The sequence below is a fragment of the Palaemon carinicauda genome, chromosome 35 (genome assembly GCF_036898095.1).
Source record: "Palaemon carinicauda isolate YSFRI2023 chromosome 35, ASM3689809v2, whole genome shotgun sequence".
Lineage (NCBI taxonomy): Eukaryota > Metazoa > Arthropoda > Malacostraca > Decapoda > Palaemonidae > Palaemon > Palaemon carinicauda.
This window is the reverse complement of record NC_090759.1, coordinates 58,197,950-58,205,691: the sequence shown is the minus strand read 5'-3', so window position 1 is coordinate 58,205,691 and position 7,742 is coordinate 58,197,950. Positions and strand designations below refer to the sequence as shown.

General features: G+C 44.4%; 2 non-coding genes across 2 annotated transcripts; both read left to right on the top strand.

The window, feature by feature from the left end:
* The first annotated feature begins 268 nt into the window (after nucleotides 1–268).
* LOC137627996 (small nucleolar RNA U3) lies at nucleotides 269–474 on the top strand. The gene has a single exon (XR_011041302.1). It is a non-coding gene; the product is annotated as a small nucleolar RNA U3 (small nucleolar RNA).
* Nucleotides 475–6,544: 6,070 nt separating this feature from the next.
* Nucleotides 6,545–6,737, top strand: LOC137627986 (U2 spliceosomal RNA). The gene has a single exon (XR_011041293.1). It is a non-coding gene; the product is annotated as a U2 spliceosomal RNA (small nuclear RNA).
* Nucleotides 6,738–7,742: the final 1,005 nt, after the last annotated feature.

Here is a 7,742-nt window from a genome sequence, read left to right as displayed (position 1 = left end):
ATATTTATTAGGTATTGATATGTATTTATCTGGTGTGTATTATTGAAATAATGTTGCTCTGTAATATTCCTAAGCTGATGTATTTTTATTTTATTATTCCTTTTTGAATGTGTTAATTTCAGAACATATGGAAATTAATTTCTCAAAAGTAGAGTTCTTAAATTTTTATAGACTATTAAAATATCATGAAAATTAACATAAATGTCACTTGTAGTGGATAGAGTCAGCAATCTGTGTAGGCAGTTGTGGAAGTTTGGATGGTGCAATTATGATCATACTACATAGGATCAATTCTATAGTGTGATTAACGAGTTTGAGTCCAAAACTCGGAACGAGTTCAACCACGATGACGAGGGTGAGTGTCGTCCTCTGAGCGGGAAGCGGCTCTGGAGTATTCACTTACTGCTGAGCATTGAAGACCGTTCCCTCATGGGCTCGCCCTTGAGTGGAGGAGGATGTCACAGGCTGAGTGGTTAACTCTTAATCCACTATTAGGTCTTATGACTTTCTTTTAAACTTCCCTTCAAGGGATAAAAATATTGTCAATCAAATTCCCTGATGGCAAATTAAGCTTTGGCTTGTACAACTCTTAAGTTCTTGACATAGAAAGTTTTGCCAGTCTACATTCTACGCACACAGATTGCCTGGAACTTTTGATTTGGACAGGGTCTCTTAGACCAGTGGTCATAGCCCCCAAGACTGTGTCGGCTGAGGAAGACGCACGCAAAGAGTGCACACTTGTTGCAGTCACTCGAAGGCAGAGTTGAAAATTTCAGCCCAGCGGAAGACTGGACTCGGAGCCTAATGCTCAACAAGCTGAAAAGGCAGCTAGCTAAGTCTAAGGACGACAGTGGGCAGCTCTAATCTTGCTGGAAGCTTCCTCTGGTAGGTGTTGACGGCTCGGGAGCTGAGCGGCGACAACGGATTGAGAAGGATTAGGGTGAGGCGGCAACACTAGAGCGGTATGGAGGACAGGATCAGGAACAGTGGTGGCTGGGATGACTGGATCGGAATGGACGTGACTGGGATGTCAGGATTAGGAGTAGGGGGTGGGTTGATGAGGAAGCCTCTGGCGAGCATTTCTTTGTGGTTTAGGTGGTTGGGGGTTGGTTAATTGGTGGGGTACTATGTATGATTGCTATCCTCTTCAGAAGTTCGGGACATCTGTTCCAAGCGTGGTGGGAGAGAGATCAGTTGGGATCATCTTGGCCGGGTTGCCTGGCCTCTTTTGTGGATATGGTTGATATGTTGGTTCAGATTGCAGAGTATTTACAGCCAGGCAGGGGCTCTTGGCACAAGGCACTAGCCCCTAAGAGTGCACACAGAGTGTGCTCTTAGTACAAGCAGCTGCTCCGACCTAGGAGCATAGCTGCAGGAGTCAAAGTTTTTCTTATTAGAATTTAACTCAGTTCAAGGCAACCAGACTGCATCATCATGGCAATCCAAGACCCCGGAACGTAGGCGCAACCGCTCGGCCCAATGAGCATAGCTGCCACGCCACAAAAACCAGGATCCAACTGGAACCAAAAGGAAAAGTTTTAGCAGTAGGTAAAAGTTTTTATAGCAGCGAGGATTTCCAGTAGGAGAGAGCAGAAGTAGTTCAAAGCAAAAAGCTTATCCCTGCTCTATGGGAAGGGCAGCTAAGGGGAGAAAGAGAGCCTTAAGGTCAAGGGAGGAAATATCTAACAGGGCACAAATTTTAAAGACAAGGCAGATAAGTAGGGGTATTAGTTTATCTAAGGGGAGGGATTCTGCTTGAAGAGCAACTGAACTGAAGGACGGAGAAGGATTATGAATGGGAGAAGGAATCTGATTGGCTGAGGGAGATGAAGGTGAGGGTTCTGGGGTGGTGGAGATAACGGGACCTGGAGAGGGAACAGGAACAGAAGTGGCAGGATTTGGAGAGGATGCAGGAACACAAATGGCAGGATTTACAAAGGCAGGAATAGGATTGGAAGTAGGCAAGGTAATGGCTCCTTGTGCGAAGGTCTATCCTCTTCAGAAACTCGGGACATTTCTTGTTCCTAACATGATGTGGAAGTACACAGTTGGGCCCCTTTGGGAATGTTTCTTTCCCTCCCTTGCGTGCATCAATGCACGTCCTTGTAGGGTGCCTCTGGCTGCAGACACTGCAGATGGCTGGGCTCCTGCAGTCTTCCTTATGGTGACCAAAGCCCTGACAGTTGTAGCACCTCAGTAGATCTGGCATGAAGTCCTCTACGAATAAAGTCCCCCATCTTCTAAGGTCCAGGCCAGTTGGAATAGGCCCAATGAATGTGCAGGTGACCTTCTCGGTGGGCAGGTTCCTGCTGCCCTTTCGGCGTTCAATTTTGACAATGTTCTTACAGTTGGTCAGGAAGTAGAGTGGCATCTTCACTGGGTACCTGCAGACTACTGCCTTCGGCTTCTTTGAAGGATCAAGGAAAGTCGGTGAGGCTTCCCTTTGCAGGAGACTGTAGATTGCTTGGTCCTTTGGGGTGATGATGATTTCACCTTTGAGGTTGGGCTTGGCCGTGCCATTCAATGATGGATTGGTAGCTGCGATGGCTGCTACTGCTGCATAAGAAGGGACTTATACAGTGGCAGGAAGCTTGAATTTCGGCAGGTGACTGGGATCCACTGGGGTGGCTTGTAGAGCTGGACTGGTCTCTTCAGGCTGGTGGAGTGTGGCACGGCCCTCAGCAAGGAGCTGAGTAAGACACTCGGTGCAGTTACAGTCAGGTGAATGACTGTCTGGAGCAGTAGCAGGAACAGAAACAGGAACAGGAACAGTTACTGCAGCAGGAATAGGAGCAATGGCAGGAACAGGAAGTCATAGGAGCAGGAGCCGGAATAGTTACAGGAGCAGTGGGAGGATCAGGAGCAGTAGCAGCAGGAGGAGCAGCAGCAGTGGCAGGAGCAGTGGCAGGAAAAGTTGTAGGTGGGTACTGGGGAGATAGGACTTAATTGGTGGCAGGTGGGTTTTTAGACTTGCCCTTTTTCTTTTTAGAAGCAGGGGTAGGGTTGGATTGTGCAGAAACAGGGGTAACTGTTTAGGTTGTGTGGAGGTGGCAGGGTTGTCAAGGTTCTTCAGCAACTTCTCCAGAGTGCCTGGAGAATGGAATGGTGGTGGTTGTTTTATTGGAAGGTTGTATCTTGGTAGAGCTTTTTTTATACACTGTTTCTACCAGTGATAATACGGTATAGGAGGTCGTGGGAGATGTTGCAGAGGTCACATCTACACTATATCTTAGGATGAATTGCTGCCATGGAGAAGAGGTGCTGGATGTCCATCATTTGGGCAAGAGCCCAATCAGAGATAAAGTACGTCTCTCTGTGGTAGTAGTAGGTTTGGTATTCTTGTCTAGCTGAAAAAAAGCAGCTAGCCAAATCTAAGGTCGACAGTTATTGAAGGTGCTAATCTTACTGGGAGCTTCCTCTGGGAGGCGTTGACGGCTCGGAGCTGAGCTGCAAGTGGTGTGTAGGTATCTATGCACTCTTTTGTTGGGTGAGGTCAATTGCAGACTTCGTATATGTTGGGTCCTCTGTAGTCTTCACGATAGTGGCCATACCATCGCCAACGGTAGCACCGAAGTGGCTCAGTAATGTAGTCCCTGATGTGAAAAGTTCCCCATATTCCCAAGTTAAGGGAAGGTGAAATGGGATCAATAATGGTGGCAATGATCTTGCTGACGGGAACTTGATCTGGGTCCTTTTAGTGTTCCGCACTAGTCATGATGCTGAGAGAGGGGGCTATGGATATAGGCATGGTAACTGGGCATCTGGAGACGACGACTTCTGCTTCTTAGTTGGATCAAGGAGTGGCAGCGAGGATTCTTTCTGAAGGAGGCTGATGCTTTTTTGATCCTTGGGGGTGAGGATCAAATTCACGTGCATTTTAGTAGAACTGAGAACTTCAGTATAGAGTAGGCAAATGCAAAGGCAGCAACTGTAATAGACGAAGAAGTGCTTTCGGTGTACTGGAACTTTAATTCTGGATTCTTACAGAATAAAATTTTTTGAGTATATATGCTTACTGTATTAAACTAAATGAAGGTTTTGTAACAACTAAATTTTGCAATAGAGGATGATAGAACAGCTCTGAAACTCACACACACACCCAGATTGACCGAACAACATTCTCCAGCCAGGGGCTCTTAGACTCAAGGTCATAGCCCCCAAGAGGGCACTCAACAAATGTAAGTATAAAAATTTGGATGTTCTTTTGCAGTCACTCAGCACCAAGAGCGTGACTGCAGGTAGGGAGACACAGTCGTTCAGACCAAAAAGCATGATCTCTGGGAGGACCAAAAAACCTGGCCTTAATTGGAACACAAATGAAGTTTTGAGTGGTGGAGAAAGTAGTAATAGCAGCAAGTCCCAGTAAGTAGGAGAGACTGGGAGAGGAAGAAAGAATCTTAAGTACAAGAGAGAAGGAGCAGTTTTAAGCATAAAGGCTTATTTTTGCTCGGGGGGGGGGGTGATACTAGGGGGAGAAAGGAGGGATTGAATGATGTTGGAGGGAGTCTGAACAAGCTTGAAAATCAAGGGAATTAGCTTTTCAAGGGGCAAGGATTCAACTTGGGTGATAAGGGTGGAGGGGAAGGAGGAGGAATCTGGCTAGGGTCAGGGACAGGATTGGTGACTGGGGTAGGAGTGGTGACAGGAGTGGGAGCGGTGGCTGGATCAGGATCAGTGGGCAGATGATGTGGAGGCCTAGAACGTGGAGCCCTTTGGGGCTTTGGTGGCTGTGGTGGTGGTGGTGCTGCTTTGGTAGGTTAGACGGTCTGTAATGCTTCTAATCTCTTAAGTCGCTGTGGACACCTGTTCCAGGCGTGGTGAGATCGAGCACAGTTGGGGTACTTTGGCTGGGTCTCCAACCCATTCTTGTGTGCATTAATGCAGATTTGAGTAGGGTGCCGGGGCCTGCAGACACCCCAGACCGTAGGGTTTCTGCAGTCCTGCTTGTGGTGGCCAAAGCTTTGGTAGTTGTAACAGCGTAATGGTTCAATTTTGCAGTCCTTTATGTGGAAAGTACCCCTATAGTCCGAGGTCCAGGGACGATGGGATTAGCCCAATGAAGGCTTTGTGATTCTTCTGGTGGGCTGCTTGTGTCTCCCCAGGCAGCATTCAGCATGAGCAACATTGCTGCAGTCAGTGATAAATGATTGGCATGTCGGTGGGGAAGTTACAGACAACTGCTTTCCTCAATTTCTTGGCTGGATCAAGAGAGGTCAGTGAGGCTTCCCTCAGAAGAAGGCTGGCGCTATCCTGGTTCTTTTGGGTTATAATAATGTCGTCCTTGAGAATTGCTCTGGCAGTAATCTTGTTCCTGGATTAGCAGTTGCAATAGCAGCTACTGCTGCATAGGAAGGTGCACCTTCTACTGCTTGCAACCGGAATCTTGGAAGATACTTTGGGTCTATGCAGTGGGACAAGGCTCTGGAGCAGGTTCCACAGCCGGGACGAGAGTGGTAGTGGCCTCAGCAAGCAGTTCAGTCAGGCAATTGGTGCAGTTACAATCTGGCAGATGTGACTTTGCCAGATCAGGAGCCTGAAAGGCCATGGCTGAAGTATCTGCCTCTTGTACTGGAGTGCTGGACAGTGGTGTGGTAACAGAGGAAAATTCCTGGGCAAGTTCAGCTGCTGTAGGTAGGTCTTCAGCTTTCATTTTCTTGGTTGCAGGTGGTCCTCCAGGAGCAGGGAAGGAGGTCTGAGCAGAAGCTCTAATTGCAACAGGAGATGCAATGGTGGACTTCGGTGTGGTACCCTTGGAAGGAGGAGTTCTGGCCTTTGGTCGAGGTATGCACTTTGCCAGTGAGAGGTCTGAGGACCCAAAGATAATAGTGTTTTCATACTTTATCTGATGCAAACTTGAGAACAATGAAAACAGGGTATTAGTTAACTTGTATTAGTTTTCTACTTCACTCAGATCCTTTCTGTTCCTTAGATTGCCCAGAGCTTTTCTCCAGAAGGGGCCTTTTGGCGGCAAAATGTCATAACCCCTAATTACTCAGATGATTTTTGAGGCTAGAAAATTATGCAAATGTCCTGAAAACCGAATTACTGGCTGACTATGTGAAACTGAAATTTCAAATTCTGATGAGGGTTGAATTTCTGACAGTGCATATACTATATCTCATCATCCACTGATCGTTTATTTTTACATCAAGAAAATATATTGTATATCATTTGTACCATTCTTCAGAACTTGCATTGGTTTTAATTCATAGTATTTCTTCACTACATGACCTAAGAGATATATTTAGAAAGATATAAAAGGAGGGAGCACAATGCGTGGCTTGATTTGAAGTGCTTGTTGCTTCATACCTAGAGAAAATGAGGAATATTTGATTTAATCAGAATTATTATTTCGAGATTCATATACTTTACAAATCATATATCTTTCACGTTATTATGCATAGATAAATGTATTGTTATTTTTATGTAAAATCATCGTTATTGAATAATTATTTTGAGCACGTATGCCCTTTTTATCCTCATTATTATAAATCAGGTGTTTGCAGAAGGTGTCAAGAGATTTCCAAAATTTGAACAGATTGGTATCGCTTCTCGGCCTTTTGGCTAAGATCAAAGTGTAGTATCTGTTCTTATCAGCTTAATATCTGATACGATCCCCATGTGGGATCTACGATATTAAACTGATTTTTGGGTCTTGGCGAAGTGCTAGGGGATTGCTCCACCTTTGCCGCGGATCGGCCCGGTATTGCAGTACCTCCGGGATCGGTCCACTCCCCTCGGGGAGAAATAAAAACCATCATAGTAATAAACAAAGCTCCATAAATGAGTCTCCCTCATTCTAATTTCTCTAAAGATTATCTATCAAATGGTCACTAAATATTTAGCAATAAATATTTTCATGGTAGGTAATGGTTTTTATTGAAAACCCAATTATTCATCCAGATGTCAGTAACTATTATCTACAAATAAAATAGGTTTTAATCAGATTTTAATTGAAGATTTATAAAAACTCCATCAATTTTCAGTCTATTTAATAATTCATTATTCTTCATTTTTAATGCTGTAACATCCTATTTTTAGGGGGTATAATTTTTCTTTTTTATATTATTTTCCTATTGTCATTATCTTTTCCATACTGAGATGCTTCCTTCCAATCACATTGCCAAGTTACCCATATTCATTTTATACTTTGCAATTATCTGTACACATTAGTAACGCAAGTGAATAATAGATTCTCTTTCTCCATACCTTAATTGAAATTTTATATCCTGTGTCTACTGAGAAGTCGACCTAAGTATTATTTTTAGCATTTCTATAATTTGATTATCATTCTTATTTAGATTAAGAAAAAGACCACTGTTTAATGGAAGTTTGCAAAGATCAAGCTTCAACAAAATATAATACACACATTTGATGTAAGATAAGAACAATATGTAAACAAGTGAGCAAGTCCTGAACGCGGACATGGTCCTCGTAGAGGACATACCTCCGCCAAGGTGACCTAGAGCGCCATATGTCCTAGAATCATGAATTGATGTGACTTCGACTTTCAAGTAACGTTTGACCTTTAATTTAGCTTAACCATTCAATGGCCTTGGCAGTTACCTGACACTGAGGTTGAAGGACTTTTGACTGTTTGTGTGATATAATGCACCAATATGACCTTGACCTTTGACCTTTATAAATTTGAACATCACCCATGGGTTGCGCCTGGACTAGGACTTCCCTGTTGGCTTATGCAAAAGTCAGTGCTTTATTTCTGTCTCTTGATATGGCCACTT